Source organism: Hyperolius riggenbachi, chromosome 12, assembly GCF_040937935.1.
Source record: "Hyperolius riggenbachi isolate aHypRig1 chromosome 12, aHypRig1.pri, whole genome shotgun sequence".
NCBI lineage: Eukaryota > Metazoa > Chordata > Amphibia > Anura > Hyperoliidae > Hyperolius > Hyperolius riggenbachi.
The window spans coordinates 181,132,741-181,149,984 of record NC_090657.1 but is presented as its reverse complement, the minus strand read 5'-3'; the positions used below and the strand labels follow the sequence as shown (position 1 = coordinate 181,149,984).

The 17,244-nt window shown below is 48.5% G+C and overlaps 1 long non-coding RNA gene across 2 annotated transcripts in view; it reads left to right on the top strand.

Annotated features, from left to right (window-relative positions):
- The window catches only part of LOC137542246 (uncharacterized), a 321,115-nt gene that overhangs the window by 151,861 nt on the left and 152,010 nt on the right, over positions 1–17,244 (top strand). For both annotated transcript variants that reach the window (XR_011025386.1, XR_011025385.1), the window contains exon 4: positions 1,599–1,683. This is a non-coding gene — a long non-coding RNA (uncharacterized lncRNA). The remainder of the gene's footprint in view (positions 1–1,598; positions 1,684–17,244) is intronic.

Below are 17,244 nucleotides of genomic sequence, written 5' to 3'. Positions count from 1 at the left end.
TTCAAGCAGAAAAAAAAGGAAGGGAGGGAGGAAATTACTTTCAGGATTGGCTTCGGTCAGAGGCAGTAAGGATGGAAAATGCCTAAAACCGGTTTTCTCTTTATTTACTGTAAATAAAAAATTAACTGAAATCAAAACGCAGAGATTACAATACATGTTATTATTTAGAATAATTATCTACTGATGTATGTATTTTTTTCCTGGGATAGGATAGTATGGCAGTCCCTGCTGCTTTAAGGCAAACCAAGTACATAAAAGATGATGAAAAAAATATATAAATTTAGCATTCCAGCATCACAACGTCTGTATGGCAGTGTACTCTTTCCCGTATCCTTTTCACAACAGGCTGCTTTTTCATTCCATTGTCAGTAAAAGTAGCCATACACTTATCGATTTTTTTTTTTTTTTCAGTGGATTCGATCTCTCTGAACCCGCTAGATATAGATGCAGCGGACCTGGTGAAGTCCGCCCCTACCGCACCCCCATCCCTCCCTAGTGACGCCACTTCATTCCTCCAGCTCCAGATCACATGACATGCACTACTGATGGAGCAGCATAGAGCATGTGGCTGACCCAATGCAGTGCAGGAGTAGGTAAATATTAAACTGCTCCACTGCACAACTTTACAGAAGGAGGAGGAACAGCTCCCCATAGCCCATAGAGCCACTCCCTCCATCATAGCTCCCAACTGTCCCTCTTTGGGAGCCCTGTCCCTCTTTCCTCTTCATTTGTCCCTCTTTCAGGACGTTGTCCCTCTTTCTATGTAAATATATCTATTTCTCTACTAAAAAATGGTGTCTTGTTGCCTCTAAACTTTATTCCCATCCTTTAAATTGATATCTTTTATTTTCAAATGTTAATGTGAAGGAAAATGCACCAGGATAGAAAGGAACCGTGTGGTTTCAGTTATAACACAACATATTTTTCTTATGAAATCTTTATGGTATGCGTGACTAGAGGTGTGATGGGGCGTGGTCAGGGGTGTGTCTTAAGTGTCCCTCTTTCTCATCTCAAAAAGTTGGGAGGTATGCCCTCCATCCCCACGGCCACTATAGTTATGCCACTTAGTTCAAGAAACGGGCCAAATATTTAGGTAGTATTCAACAGTTATTGAACAGTCACAAACTAAGTGTTAGTTTTTGGCCCCTTATTCATAGCTCCGAACAGTGCCTCTTTTGGAGGGACAGTCCAGTCCCTCTTTGGAAACCAAATCCCTCCTTCTCCCTTGTTTGTCCCACTTTCAGGACCTATGTACAGATCTGTGTTAATATATGTACTGTATCTACTGAAAATGTGTTTAATTGACTCTAAACTTCATTGATACCCTTTAAGTTAATATATTTCTTATTTTCAAATGTTAATATGAAGGAAAATGCACCAGGATAGAAAGGACCAGTGTTGTTTGAATTATAAAACCATATATTTTTCTTATGAAATCGTTATAGTAGGCGTGGCTAGGGGTGTGGCAGGAGCATGTGATAAGGGGTGTGGCTTACATGTCCCTCTTTCCTTTCTCAAAAATTTGAGAGGTGTGCCTTATGTGATTGCGTTTGACACTCCTGAATGCTCAGTACCACTTCCCTGTCTATTTTTCATAGGATGGAGTTCTGTGTATGGAAGAAAAACCTCTAGTGCCTGAATGCCTTGTTTTTATGCAGCAGACTGAAGGGTGGCCATTGTAAGGTAGGTGAGAGTTCTCCACCAATAAGGCCTCATTTACAATTACTGAGGCTTTACGCTGTGTGTTGCGTAAGATGAAAAAGTAAGGTTACATGTTACATACACATAATAGAGACTTACTGTGCGAGTAATCCTTGAATGTCATCTTTGTTTCCACCTGTGAATGGCAATATAAGTTAATGTGACTATTTGAGAACCCCCCACTGTGAACTATTATAATTGAGCACGTTCAGTATCCACTGCTGCCCAAAGACTTGTAAATTGTTCTGTGCCAGTCTATTATTGAAGTATGTTCCTTGTGTACACAGAGGTTTTAGAAGTATTCTGTTCACATATTAACAACTATGTAACTTAAAGAGAGTCTGAAGCCTAATAAAATACTTCTTTTTACATTTTACTTATGTTCAGCAATATCAGCGGTCCTGAAACCCCGCAGTCCCGTGGCAGAAAGAGGGCTTTATACCCCCGAAATCCCTGGGGCAAAAATCGGGGAGCACTTCCTGTAAGGAGCAGAGCTTAGGGCTATAGCTCTGCCTCTACTGTAGTCAATCTCCACTTTTTGCCACCTCTCCCCGCCCCTGTCAATCTTCCTTCACAGAGAGGGGTGGGGAGAGGCGGAGATCCGCACAGAAATTGACTTCAGTAGAGGCAGAGCTGCTACAGCGCTAATCTCTGCCTCCCCGGGCAGCAAAATCCACGACTTTGAAAGCAGTGGATTTTTGCCCCAGGATTTGGGGAGTATAAAGCCCTCGTTCTGCTGTGGGACTGCAGCATTTCAGGACTGCTGATATTGCTGAACATAAGTAGAAGGAAAGGGCTTCAGACTCTAACTCTTGTACACACACTAGACAATCTTCTGACAGGGTGGTTGCTCTGTGCCATGTCAGCTGAGAATGCAGCATGCACACCAACAACCTTCCATGTAATTTATCGATTCTGCATGCCACATTGCTAAATAACAACTGACGAATTAGAACAAATGATCGCTTTATTCCTCCATTTACCCTTTCTGACACGTTGCCAAAAGATCTGGGGTGCCAGCTAGTGTTGGGCGAACAGTGTTCGCCACTGTTCGGGTTCTGCAGAACATCACCCTGTTCGGGTGATGTTCGAGTTCGGCCGAACACCTGACGGTGCTCGGCCAAACCGTTCGGCCATATGGCCGAACTAAGAGCGCATGGCCGAACGTTCCCCGAACGTTCGGCTAGCGCTGTGATTGGCCGAACGGGTCACGTGGTTCGGACCCGAACGCGCTCTGATTGGCCGAACTGTCACGTGGTTCGGGTAAATAAATACCCGAACCACGTCATATCTCCGCCATTTGTCTGTGGGTTTAGCTTTGGGTAGGCAGGCAGGGTAGTTCGCGCTCCAGCCACGCTAGCCAGGGTCCCCCCTGTCATTGTGTCACTGCTGGGAACAGTAGTACACCGCTTGCTCAGCCACACTATATAGCATTCTGTTTACTGCCACTCTGTGTACCTCGCTCAGCCACACTATATAGCATTCTGTTTACTGCCACTCTGTGTCTGCTGGGAATAGTAGTACACCGCTTGCTCAGCCACACTATATAGCATTCTGTTTACTGCCACTCTGTGTACCTCGCTCAGCCACACTATATAGCATTCTGTTTACTGCCACTCTGTGTCTGCTGGGAATAGTGGTACACCGCTCGCTCAGCCACACTATATAGCATTCTGTTCACTGTTCTGTGTCTGCTGGGAATAGTGGTACACCGCTCGCTCAGCCACACTATATAGCATTCTGTTTACTGTTCTGTGTCTGCTGGGAATAGTGGTACACCGCTCGCTCATCCACACTATATAGCATTCTGTTCACTGTTCTGTGTCTGCTGGGAATAGTGGTACACCGCTCGCTCAGCCACACTATATAGCATTCTGTTCACTGTTCTGTGTCTGCTGGGAATAGTGGTACACCGCTCGCTCAGCCACACTATATAGCATTCTGTTCACTGTTCTGTGTCTGCTGGGAATAGTGGTACACCGCTCGCTCAGCCACACTATATAGCATTCTGTTTACTGTTCTGTGTCTGCTGGGAATAGTGGTACACCGCTCGCTCAGCCACACTATATAGCATTCTGTTTACTGTTCTGTGTCTGCTGGGAATAGTGGTACACCGCTCGCTCAGCCACACTATATAGCATTCTGTTTACTGTTCTGTGTCTGCTGGGAACAGTAGTACACCGCTCGCTCAGCCAGAGTATATAGCATTGTGTTTACTGCCACTCTGTGTACACCGCTCAGCCAGACTATATACCATTGTTTACTGACACTCTGTGTACACCGCTCAGCCAGACTATATACCATTGTTTACTGACACTCTGTGTACACCGCTCAGCCAGACTATATACCATTGTTTACTGCCACTCTGATTCTGCTGGGAACAGTAGTACACCGCTCGCTCAGCCAGACTATATACCATTGTTTACTGACACTCTGTGTACACCGCTCAGCCAGACTATATACCATTGTTTACTGCCACTCTGATTCTGCTGGGAACAGTAGTACACCGCTCGCTCAGCCAGACTATATACCATTGTTTACTGACACTATATAGCAGACTATATAGCATTGTGTGTACACCGCTCAGCCAGACTATATACCATTGTTTACTGACACTCTGTGTACACCGCTCAGCCAGACTATATACCATTGTTTACTGCCACTCTGATTCTGCTGGGAACAGTAGTACACCGCTCGCTCAGCCAGACTATATAGCATTGTGTTTACTGCCACTCTGTGTACACCGCTCAGCCACACTATATAGCATTCTGTTTACTGTTCTGTGTCTGCTGGGAACAGTAGTACACCGCTCGCTCAGCCAGAGTATATAGCATTGTGTTTACTGCCACTCTGTGTACACCGCTTAGCCAGACTATATACCATTGTTTACTGACACTCTGTGTACACCGCTCAGCCAGACTATATACCATTGTTTACTGACACTCTGTGTACACCGCTCAGCCAGACTATATACCATTGTTTACTGCCACTCTGATTCTGCTGGGAACAGTAGTACACCGCTCGCTCAGCCAGACTATATACCATTGTTTACTGACACTCTGTGTACACCGCTCAGCCAGACTATATACCATTGTTTACTGCCACTCTGATTCTGCTGGGAACAGTAGTACACCGCTCGCTCAGCCAGACTATATACCATTGTTTACTGACACTATATAGCAGACTATATAGCATTGTGTGTACACCGCTCAGCCAGACTATATACCATTGTTTACTGACACTCTGTGTACACCGCTCAGCCAGACTATATACCATTGTTTACTGCCACTCTGATTCTGCTGGGAACAGTAGTACACCGCTCGCTCAGCCAGACTATATACCATTGTTTACTGACACTCTGTGTACACCGCTCAGCCAGACTATATACCATTGTTTACTGCCACTCTGATTCTGCTGGGAACAGTAGTACACCGCTCGCTCAGCCAGACTATATAGCATTGTGTTTACTGCCACTCTGTGTACACCGCTCAGCCACACTATATAGCATTGCGTACTCTGCCAGTCAGTGTGTATATTGCTGGGATCAGTAATACTCCACTCACCGTCAACCACTATATGAGCTCAACATGAGTTCCCCAGAGACCTCCGCTGTGAGCAGCACTCCCAACAACAGCAACAGCCAACGCCCCACGCAAGCTATAACATCCACCCCAGCAGCCAGTGGTCAGCAGCAGCCCTCCCCGGAGGAGAACGTTGTGTCCATCAGTCCGTCGCCAGAGCGATTAATGAGGGCTGCCATTGAGGAGATGATGGGGCCTGATGTGGAGGAGGAGGTCTGGCTCAGGCCAGCATCCCAAGTTAATGTTGAGGACGATGAGGGGTCTGTGTCTGGGGATGTTGGGGTGGCAGAGGTGGTGGGTGGGTCAGACTCAGGAGAAGAGTTGTATGATGAGGATGATGATCGGGACCATCTGTATGTGCCTCAGAGTCCGACCCCGGAAAACATGTTGTATCGTGTGTTTAGGTACTAAAATCTGCGTTCCCTCCCAGTAGTGTTGGGCGAACAGTGTTTGCCACTGTTCGGGTTCTGCAGAACATCACCCTGTTCGGGGTGACTATATAGCAGACTATATAGCATTGTGTTTAATGCCACTCTGTGTACACGGCTCAGCCACACTATATAGCATTGTGTTTACTTCCACTCTGTGTCTGCTGGGAACAGTAGTACACCGCTCACCCGCCACTGTATAGCATTGTGCTCTGTGTCACTGCTGACAATAGTGGTACACCGCTCACCCACCACTGTATAGCATTTCTGTACTGCCACTGTACTGCTGCCAGTCAGCGTGTACTTTAAGGATAAGTGAAATGAGGAAGAAATCCGGTGAAAGAGGGAGGGGCAAGGGAAGAGGTGTTTCCCCTGACGGTTCACGTACAGGCCACAGGGGAGCACCCAAGAAAACCCACTCAATACTGCCCATGTTGTCCAGGACAACAACCCTCACAGATCCAAAAGAACAGGACCAGATAATTACTTGGATGACCTCTCAAGCGTCCAGCAGTGGGTTAAGCAGCACCAGCACATCACGCACGAGGTCCGAGTCCTCAGCCAGTTAAAGTCTGGGCTTTCTTTGAAGACTGCACTGAGGATGTTACCATGGCGATTTGCAAGGTGTGCAAGACCCGCCTGAGCAGGGGGAAAAGTATTAACAACCTCTCCACCACCAGCATGAGCCGCCACATTCTATCCAAACATCCCACTCTGTGGGCAAACGCGGCAGGACAGGGTACCACCAGCAACACTGCCTCCCTTGGGTTCACCAGACTCACCACCAGACCCGCCTCAGCAGCAGCAGTAGCCCAGCCATTGCGTGGTTCACAACATTCACAAACATCAGACGATGCTGACACTGTCACTTTCCGGACTAGTGCTCTTGAGGTCTCCCAGTGTTCATCAAACACAACAACCAACAGCCCTTCGGTGTGCAGCGCTACGGTTGAGTTGTCTGTCTCTGAGATGTTTGAGCACAAGAGGAAATTGCCAGCAAATGACCCCCGGGCCGTGGCAGTAACAGCCAGCCAGCATAGCCAAGCTTCTGGCCTGCGAAATGCTGCCATATCGAGTGGTGGAGACAAACAGCTTCAAGGGCATGATGTCAGTGGCCATCCCACGTTACGTGGTTCCCAGCCGCTACCACTTTGCGCGCTCTGCAGTGCCTGAGTTGCATGAGCACGTGGTCAGCTAAATAACCCGAAGCTTGAAGAATGCCGTTGCCTGCAAGGTTCACCTCACCACTGACACCTGGACGAGTGCGTTCGGCCAGGGTCGATACATCTCCCTTACCGCGCACTGGGTGAACCTTGTGGAGCCTGGCAGCGATTCCTCACCTGCTACGGCGCGGGTGTTGCCCACGCCGCAAACAGCTGGATAACAACAGCAGCACCTACCTCTCTGACTCCTTCTCCTCCAACGCATCTCAAAGCTGTACCTCATCCGGAAATGCTAACCCAGCACCAGCAGCAGTAGGATCGTGGAAGCAGTGCAGCACAGCTGTTGGCATGCGTCAGCAAGCGTTGCTGAAGCTGATCTGCCTTGGGGATAAGCAGCACACAGGGGAGGAAATTTGGAGGGGAATAAAGGAACAGACGGATTTGTGGCTGGCACCGCTGGACCTGAAACCGGGCATGAAGCTAGACACCTGGCACGAACTGGCAATGTACGCAATAGAGGTGCTGGCTTGCCCGGCAGCCAGCGTTATGTCGGAACGCTGTTTCAGTGCTGCCGGAGGCATCATCACAGATCGGCGTATCCGCCTCTCCACAGAAAATGCAGACCGTCTGACTCAAATTAAAATGAATCAATCCTGGATTGGAAACGACTACGCAACACTCCTGGACCCCAACCAAGTAACATGACCGATGAACATCTGGGATGGTTTAGCGTTTCCGGTCCCTGTTTATTGAACCTCTCATCTGTATTACATTTATGACTGCATGGCGGCAAAAAGCATTGCTGCTATATCCGCACGCTTTTTGTCCTCATGCAAGGCCTGGGTTGTTGTGTCTCACAAAGCGTGGCCTTCTCCTCCTGCGCCCCCTCCTGTTCCATCACGTGTGCTGCTGCTGCTGCTGCTGCTGGGTTAGCGTTGCCGCGTGGTCCCTGTTTATTGAACCTCTTATCTTTATTACATTTATGACTACATGGCGGTACAAAGCATGCTATCCGCACGCTTTTTGTCCTCATGCAAGGCCTGGGTTGTTGTGTCTCACAAAGCGTGGCCTTCTCCTCCTGCGCCTCCTCCTGTTCCATCACGTGTGCTGCTGCTGCTGCTGGGTTAGCGTTGCCGCGTGGTCCCTGTTTATTGAACCTCTTATCTTTATTACATTTATGACTACATGGCGGTACAAAGCATGCTATCCGCACGCTTTTTGTCCTCATGCAAGGCCTGGGTTGTTGTGTCTCACAAAGCGTGGCCTTCTCCTCCTGCGCCTCCTCCTGTTCCATCACGTGTGCTGCTGCTGCTGCTGCTGCTGGGTTAGCGTTGCCGCGTGGTCCCTGTTTATTGAACCTCTTATCTTTATTACATTTATGACTACATGGCGGTACAAAGCATGCTATCCGCACGCTTTTTGTCCTCATGCAAGGCCTGGGTTGTTGTGTCTCACAAAGCGTGGCCTTCTCCTCCTGCGCCTCCTCCTGTTCCATCACGTGTGCTGCTGCTGCTGCTGCTGCTGGGTTACCGTTGCCGGTCCCTGTTTATTGAACCTCTTATCTTTATTACATTTATGACTACATGGCGGTACAAAGCATGCTATCCGCACGCTTTTTGTCCTCATGCAAGGCCTGGGTTGTTGTGTCTCACAAAGCGTGGCCTTCTCCTCCTGCGCCTCCTCCTGTTCCATCACGTGTGCTGCTGCTGGGTTAGCGTTGCCGCGTGGTCCCTGTTTATTGAACCACTTATCTTTATTACATTTATGACTGCATGGTGGTACAAAGCATGCTATCCGCACGCTTCTTGTCCTCATGCAAGGCCTGGGTTGTTGTGTCTCAAAGCGTGGCCTTCTCCTCCTGCGCCACCCTCCTCCTGTTCCATCACGTGTGCTGCTGCTGGGTTAGCATTACCGGTCCCTTTTCCTGGAACCTCTTATATGTATTACATTTATGACTGCATGCCGACAAAAAGCATGTTACCTGTGCAAAGAAAACAGACATTTCCCGCATTTAAAAGACAGTTTTCCCTTTGAAACTTTAAAATCGATTTTCTCAAAAACTATAAGCTCTTTTTGCTAAAATTTTTTTTCCTCTTGTACCCACTCCCAAGGTGCACATACCCTGTAAATTTGGGGTATGTAGCATGTAAGGAGGCTTTACAAACCACAAAAGTTCGGGTCCCCATTGACTTCCATTATGTTCGGAGTTCGGGTCGAACACCCGAACATCGCGGCCATGTTCGGCCTGTTCGGCCCGAACCCGAACATCTAGATGTTCGCCCAACACTAGTGCCAGCAGGGCCTGTTCTCTCATGATGCAAGGTGAAACATTTGCATCAGGTGCAGAGATTACAGGGGCAGCATGTTTGACTGCATGCTGTAAACACAGTACAGAGTAAGGAGAAGCGAGAGGAGAGCGAGGTGAATAAGTCATCATTGGGGATTGGAAAAGCAGCTCGTTGTGCTGTGTGAGTCTGACAGTGAGTGAGGAGTGGTTAGGCAGGAGAGCAGCAGTGGTTCATTTGATTTGCACAGCAGAAGGGAGGAGGTGGCACTGCTTTCCAGTTTGTTTGTTACAGACTTGCAGCCAGCCAGTGTGTTATTGTGTTAAGCTGCATGTCATGTCTCAAGTTGTTGCATATGCTCCCTTGCTGACTGAGAACATTAAATGAAGCAGAGTAAATTGTAAGGTGTTGTGCAATCAATGGGGGCGCAGCCTTACAAGTTTGCCTCAGGCAACAAGAAGTCTACAACCGTCCCTGGGTGCCAGAGATATATTGAAAGGCCAAAGGTATTGTTCAACTCTTTGCCCCCTCCATAGCATCATTCAGAATGCATTGCTAGCCTAATTTTTTTTTTTTTTACAAAGTGCCTAAAAGGGTTAATAGTATTAATTTCCTGGGGAGGTTTATCATTGCAACACAGTGAATTATCCAGGCTGCTGACAGATTGTTCTTTTATCTCTAACTGCAGGAGATAAAAGGATCTTTTATAGCAAATAGTTCCTATAAGTAGGTGAACCAGACAGGTGGCAGCACGAGCAGAACTGGATGCAAAATGGAAGGTATGTGAACGATGCACACCTGTTACCGCTGTGTTGTTCATCTGGACAGTGTGAACCCAATCTATAACTCCGCCTCCCTGTACTGTTAGTGCTATGATGTTTCCTGCAATAACAGTAGAGGTCCTCCTTTACTTTTTACGGCTGTCTTTCCTTAGCTGGACTTGGTGTATCCACAGCGTGTCTTGTATACAAATATTAGTTGATCTCATTTGCTGCGTGGAGTTACTTTTAACTGGCGGTAGCTCGGTAGGCAGAGCAATTACACGTTTGCCGTGCAGCGCTGAGGACCCAGGCACAGTTTCCCCCCGGGGAACATTAAGCACCTGATTACCCGGCTCCAGAACAGACAAGCGCAATATTTCACTTTACACTGGCGATGGTAGCCACAAGTTTCTGCTGCGATTGCGCAGGTCACGAGCCGCCGCGATGTACGGAGATCCTCGCCGTCACATGGAGACCTAAATAATAGATGTCCGCTTTATTTTCATCTGTATGTCTTAAATGTAATTAGGAAAGATTCACTTTTGTGTAATTCTGTGCGAACATTAATCATGCTGGGCAGTAAACCATTTCATTCCATAAACCTTATCTTATTACATTTAATTACCAACCAAATCCTTATCTGTCTCTTTCCACCGAAATGAAACAGAATTGCGCGGCTGTGCTGTGTACACCAGCGGACGGTCTATTTAAGTAAAAAGATGGTCATGTGACGTAATGCCTGGTGAGTGAGTTCCTCCAACTTGTGCACAAGCGCAGGAGCCTACAATTCCAGTGGCTTTGTAGCAACACATACAAGCAAAGCCATGATATTAAAGAGTCATTTTCTGCTCCATATAACCTGTTTGCAGACTTAAAGGGATACTGTAGGGGGTGTCAGGGGAAAATGAGTTGAACTTACCCGGGGCTTCTAACGGTCCCCCGCAGACATCCTGTGTTGGCGCAGCCACTCACCGATGCTCCGGCCCCGCCTCCTGTTCAGTTCTGGAATTTCAGACTTTAAAGTCTGAAAACCACTGCGCCTGCATTGCCGTGTCCTCGATCCCGCTGATGTCATCAAGAGCGCACAGCGCAGGCCCAGTATGGTCTGTGTCTGCGCAGTACACTCCTGGTGACATCAGCGGGAGCGAGGACACGGGCGTGCAGGCACAGTGGTTTTCTGACTTTAAAGTCAGAAATTCCAGAAGTGAACTGGAGGCGGGGCCGGAGCATCGATGAGTGGCTGCGCCAACACAGGATGTCTGCGGGGGACCATTAGAAGCCCCGGGTAAGTTCAGCTCATTTTCCCCCGACCCCCCTACAGTATCCCTTTAACGCGGAACTGTAATGTTGCAAAAAACAAAGTTTCTGGGACTTCCTCCAGCCCCATGCGCACGGATCGCTCCCATGCCGCCATCCTCAGTCTTCTCCCTCTTCTGTACCGGGTCCCGTAACTTCAGCCACTCGCGGCCAGTCTGCGCAAAAGAAGTGCACCAAGGGCGTAGGGCCCGTGGTCGCAGCGGTCGCCTTGGCGACCGGGCCCGGCTCCTGAGGAGGCGGGGGAGGGGCCCGGGGGGCCCATCTCCGTTTGCAGGGCCATGCGCCCGTTCGCGCTGGTAGGAGGGAGCCGCAGCCGCGGGGAGGGCAGCCCGACCTCTTCCTCCCTTCCTCTCCCCGGGCCCCCCCCTCAGATGCAGAGTAAGCGGCTAACGGAAGCGCTATAGGCAGAACTCACCTCCCTGCGTTCCACTCGCCGCTGATCTCCTCTCTGGCTGGCTCTGCATAGATGCTTACACACGCAGCTTCCGGCTAAACAGGAAGCTGCGTGTGTAAGCATCTATGCAGAGCCAGCCAGAGAGGAGATCAGCGGCGATTGGAACCAGGGACGGAGGTGAGTTCTGCCTATAGCGCTTCCGTTAGCCGCTTACTCTGCATCTGAGGGGGGGCCCCGGGGAGAGTCAGGGAGGGAGAGGTCGGGCTGCCCTCCCCGCGGCTGCGGCCCCCCCTCCATTATGGGGACAGGCAGCTACCTAATCTATCCTGGGGGGCAGCTACCTAATCTATCCTGGGGGCAGCTACCTAATCTATCCTGGGGGGCACCTACCTAATCTAACCTAATCCTGGGGGGCAGCTACCTAATCTAACCTATACTGGGGGGCACCTACCTAATCTATCCTGGGGGCAGCTACCTAATCTATCCTGGGGGGCACCTACCTAATCTAACCTAATCCTGGGGGGCAGCTACCTAATCTAACCTATACTGGGGGGCACCTACCTAATCTATCCTGGGGGCAGCTACCTAATCTATCTTGGGGGGCACCTACCTAATCTAACCTAATCCTGGGGGGCAGCTACCTAATCTAACCTATACTGGGGGGCACCTACCTAATCTATCCTGGGGGCAGCTACCTAATCTATCCTGGGGGGCACCTACCTAATCTAACCTAATCCTGGGGGGCACCTACCTAATCTAACCTAATCCTGGGGGGCAGCTACCTAATCTAACCTATACTGGGGGGCACCTACCTAATCTATCCTGGGGGCAGCTACCTAATCTATTCTGGGGGGCAGCTACCTAATCTAACCTATACTGGGAGGCACCTACCTAATCTATCCTGGGGGCAGCTACCTAATCTATCCTGGGGGGCAGCTACCTAATCTAACCTAATCCTGGGGGGCAGCTACCTAATCTATCCTGGGGGGCACCTACCTATTCTAACCTAATCCTGGGGGGCAGCTATCTAATCTATCCTGGGGGGCAGCTACCCAATCTATCCTGGGGGGCAGCTACCTAATCTATCCTGGGGGGAAGCTACCTAATCTATCCTGGGGGGCAGCTACCTCATCTAACCTATACTGGGGGGCACCTACCTAATTATCCTGGGGGCAGCTACCTAATCTATCCTGGGGGGCAGCTACCTAATCTAACCTATACTGGGGGGCAGCTACCTAATCTAACCTATACTAGGGGGCACCGACCTAATCTAATTTATACTGGGGGCACCTACCTATATAACCTATACTGGGGGCACTTACTTATCTAACCTGTATTGGGGGCACCTAGCTAGCCTATACAGGTGGCAACTAAACTGGCTACCTATATTGGAGGCACCTACCTAACTAACCTATACTGGGGGCACCTACCTATCTAACCTACGCTGGGGGCAACTATTCTGGCTACCTATATTAGAGGCACCCACCTAGCTAACCTGTACTGGGGGCACCTATCTATCTAACTTATACCGGCGGCGCCTGCCTATCTCACCTATACCGGGGGCAACTATACTGGCTTACCTATGCCTGACTACCTATACTGGGGGTACCTATAGCTGGCTATAGGGATTTTGATATGTGTGTGCATCCGTCGGGTGTTGTCGGGGGAGGGGGGCTGTTGTTGCCGGGGGGGGGGGGGGGGGGGGCCCACATCCAGATTCCGCATCGGGGCCCAGAGGTTTGTAGCTACGCCACTGAAGTGCACCCTCTACGTATCTCTCCGGCGGTTTTACAGTAAAACAGAAACTATACTCGGTACCCACTATAGCAGAAAACAGACATTTCTGTGAAGGGATGCTATTTTATAAACAGGATCTGCTCACACTTTTGAGTTGGATCTCTTGCAGTAATGCACTCTTGTACTGGGTGTGATTTTCTTTTCCTGGAGAGCTGATGTGTTCCCCATATAGCCTATAGTGGAAATGCATCTGTCCCTCTAAACACTACACCGTCTACTCCCTTTGGCATTTGGGAGTCCAGAACCAAGCCTTAAAAAACTTGTTATCCATGCAAAAGAGCAGCTTGTGGAATTCGGGGAGATTCCTGAAAAGTAAATAGAAGCTAAAACAGCTAAGAAACAGTGGACAATAAGGGCTTAGTACAGGAAAGTTCAAATGGTCATTACTACTTTATCTTTCAGCTTATCGAGGCAGAGTGTGGATTCTAAACAGCAGCTGTGACAGTCTGGCGCAATCTCACAAATTTAAGCCATAAAACTGAAAATATAAGACTCCTTTCTGTGTTACTAATGTTTTATTTGCCATTGGTAATACACGTACAATGAATTATCTAACACGTTTATTTTCACTTCAGGATCACTTTGGTTCTAGAGCAGAATTGTAGCTGTTTGGTTATGAATCATCCTTGCAGCCATTATGTGGGTCATATCAGGACACAGTGGTGACTGGTGAAGGATAATATAATGTGAGATGCGTGATCATATGGTCATGCCCAGGATTTTTCCTTCTTGGCAGAGATTTGCCAAGGCTCGCTGCTCATCGATTCTATGAAATAAGAGCTAATCTCATTAATGCAAATCGCTTGCAGCAGAATCTGTATCTGCGGTTATGACATTAGATTGTCAGCTCTCTTACGCAGCCCCCTGATGTCAGCGTTTCTGCGTTCTGCTGTGTAAGGCAGCGTCGGTACCTAAATGCCGGCAATAAATCTATGTTTGCCATTCCCTTACTGTCTCTCCCGCCTCCCTGTCCCAGATCTGACAGATCGCATCACCGGTCCCCATCTCTGCCCCACTTATCTGCCGCGCCGTCGTGGAATCGATGTGCCGGGCCGCCGCAAAGCGGATTATATTTTTATTAAAGAGATGAAGGCCCCGGGGACGTCTGTCTACATACAAATCATGATCTAACAGGCCGGCGGTACCGTAACACGTTTCATTTTCACGCGGCAGATGTGAAGCGCGACATTTAGATGTTCCTCTTTGTGTGTTTGTTTTTCCCCCCTCCTTTTGTAGCAGACACAAAACCGCTTGCCATGGAATAACAATGTACCGCCGTTCGCATGGCTGTCATCTTGAATGTTGCTGAGCGCGCCAGAGGATGGCGTCCGCTGTGCTGGTTACCCCTTACAATCAAAACTGAAAGCAAAAGTTATTAAAGCAAACGTGAAGAGTTGTATACTTACCTAAGTAGAGGTTCCCATATCATCCTGGACAGGGCACTTTCTAGACTAAATTGTTCACAGGACGAGAATGTAAAAAATTGCGCCTCCCGCCATAGGTTTCTGAACTCTATTTGCAATGCAGTATTTTGCAGAATGAGTTTGCCCCCAGTACTATGTAGCCAGATATAGCCATCCCCACCCTTAGCATAATTAGCCAGATGCCCTATAAGTATAGGCCTCTTCCCTAGGTGGCCAGATGTCCCCCCAGTATAGGTAGCGAGCTATAGTTGCCCCATTATAGGTAGCTAGGTGTAGGTGCCCCCAGTATAGGTAGCCAGGTATGAGTGCTCCCAGTAAAGGCGCCCCCAGTATAGGTAGCCAGGTACAGGTACTCCAATACAGGTAGCCAGGTATAAGTGCCTCCAGTATAGCTAGCCAGGTATAGGTGCCCCTAGTATAGGTAGCAAGGTATAGGTACCCCTATTACAGCTAGGAAAATATAGGTGCCCCTAGTATAGCTAGCCAAGTATAGGTTCCCCAATATAGATAGCCAGGTATAGGTACCTCCAGCATAGCTAGCCAGGTATAGGTGCCTCCAGCATAGCTAGCCAGGTATAGGTGCCTCCAGTATAGCTAGCCAGGTATAGGTGCTACCAGTATGGGAAGCCAGGTATAGGTGCTCCCCAGTATAGGTAGCCAGGTATGAGTGTCCATAGTATAGGTAGCCAGGTATAGGTGCCTCCAGTAGTATAGGTTACCAGGTATAGGCGTCCCCATTATAGGTAGCGGGGGGGGGAGAGGTCACCGGGACAGGTGTATACATGCAGAGGGCGTCATAATGATATTCACATTGCCGGGATCCACACGCCGCATGTACTTACTTCCTGGCCCCTTGCATTCCGTCTCACAGTAACGGTGCCCTAGGGGGTGCTGTTACTATGAGATGGAACGCAGGACCACCAGGAAAAAAGTACATGTGGTGCGTGGATCTCTGCAACGTGAATATCGTGATTACCTGCTCTGCATGCGTCCACCACTGCGCCCCAAGCAATGCCCTGCCTCGCCCACCCGAGGACCTGATCCTGGACCAATCCGCTGCTGTCCGGGACCCTCTTCTTGTTCGTAGCATTGCTCCTAACTGTGTTTGAGCATGCCTGCACTGCACATGTCTTGTAGTCTTGTAGTAGCATGAAGCAGGTTGTGCATGGAGGAAAAAACCATGCATTAACCGCTTTGTGCTGCTGCGCAGGTGTGCACCGCACATGCATAGTACAGTCTTACTTGTACATGAATGGATACCAGGATAGAGTTTAGCTAAATGCCCCATTTTCTAGTAGTTACACCTGTGCATATATTATATGATGTTCATTGTAGGTTGTAGTTCTATTTAACCACAGCAGGAGTGCAATACAATGTAGTGTAATTGAGTCCTTTCTTTCAAATTTATTTTTATCCTGAGGACAAGCCGTTTTTAACTCAGATGGTGGATTCACAGCCTATGCTTTACCTGCACTCAAGGCTGTTTTTAGGCATAGACAAACTAGGCATGCGCCTGGAGTGACACATGCAGGAGAGGGCACCACAGAGCTATTGTTAGCACACTGTGCTTTATGACATATTGCCCCTTAGGCAAAGCCGGATTTATACTTTTTCTGTCCCTAGACCAACTTTGTTGGGGCTCCCCTTCCATGTTCCGTATTCCCTGTGCAGCCGCTCTTGAATGTCTAACATTCATGTACAGCAGCACCTTTAGGCTACAGTATATAAAGATCCTTTGGACAGCAGCTCCCTTTTTTGAATAGTTGCTCCTTATTTACAACCTCTATATTTCATTAGCAGCCTCTTCTTTCATATGTAGCAATCCCTCTTCCATGTCCAGCTGCCCATTGGCCAACTCTTGCCCAAGACCCAGGCCTTGGTGGCCTTTCCAGAAATCCGGGCCTGCCCTTAGCATTGCGCTTGATCCTGACAGTTGACACTTACAGTACGGGGGTACACACGTTTGATCACAGAGTCATCAATTGAAACAGCCCATCTTTACTTTGACTTCCAGACCATTGTCACCTTCAGAATTAGGTTGATTTCATAAAGGACTCAAATTTTGCTTCTAGTTCCCGACTTAATAAATATAATACATTTATAGGGATCAAGAGATTTACGAGTCAATTATGCATTAAAAATACTTTTTTGAAAATTCCAATGGAAATGCTTAATCCAACATCATCAAATCAATATATATTCAGTCTAATTTTCGTGACAGGTCAAACTTTTCATCCTGTGGCTTAGATGACTAAGGAAATGACCGCATCTAGAATGGTGGAGCTGAGTGATATCAGGAAATTAAAAATTAACTATACAGATAATTTAACTAGAAGAGAAAGATAGACTGTTGAAATTATGAAAAAGGACAGCGGCAATTGCAGGATAAATCG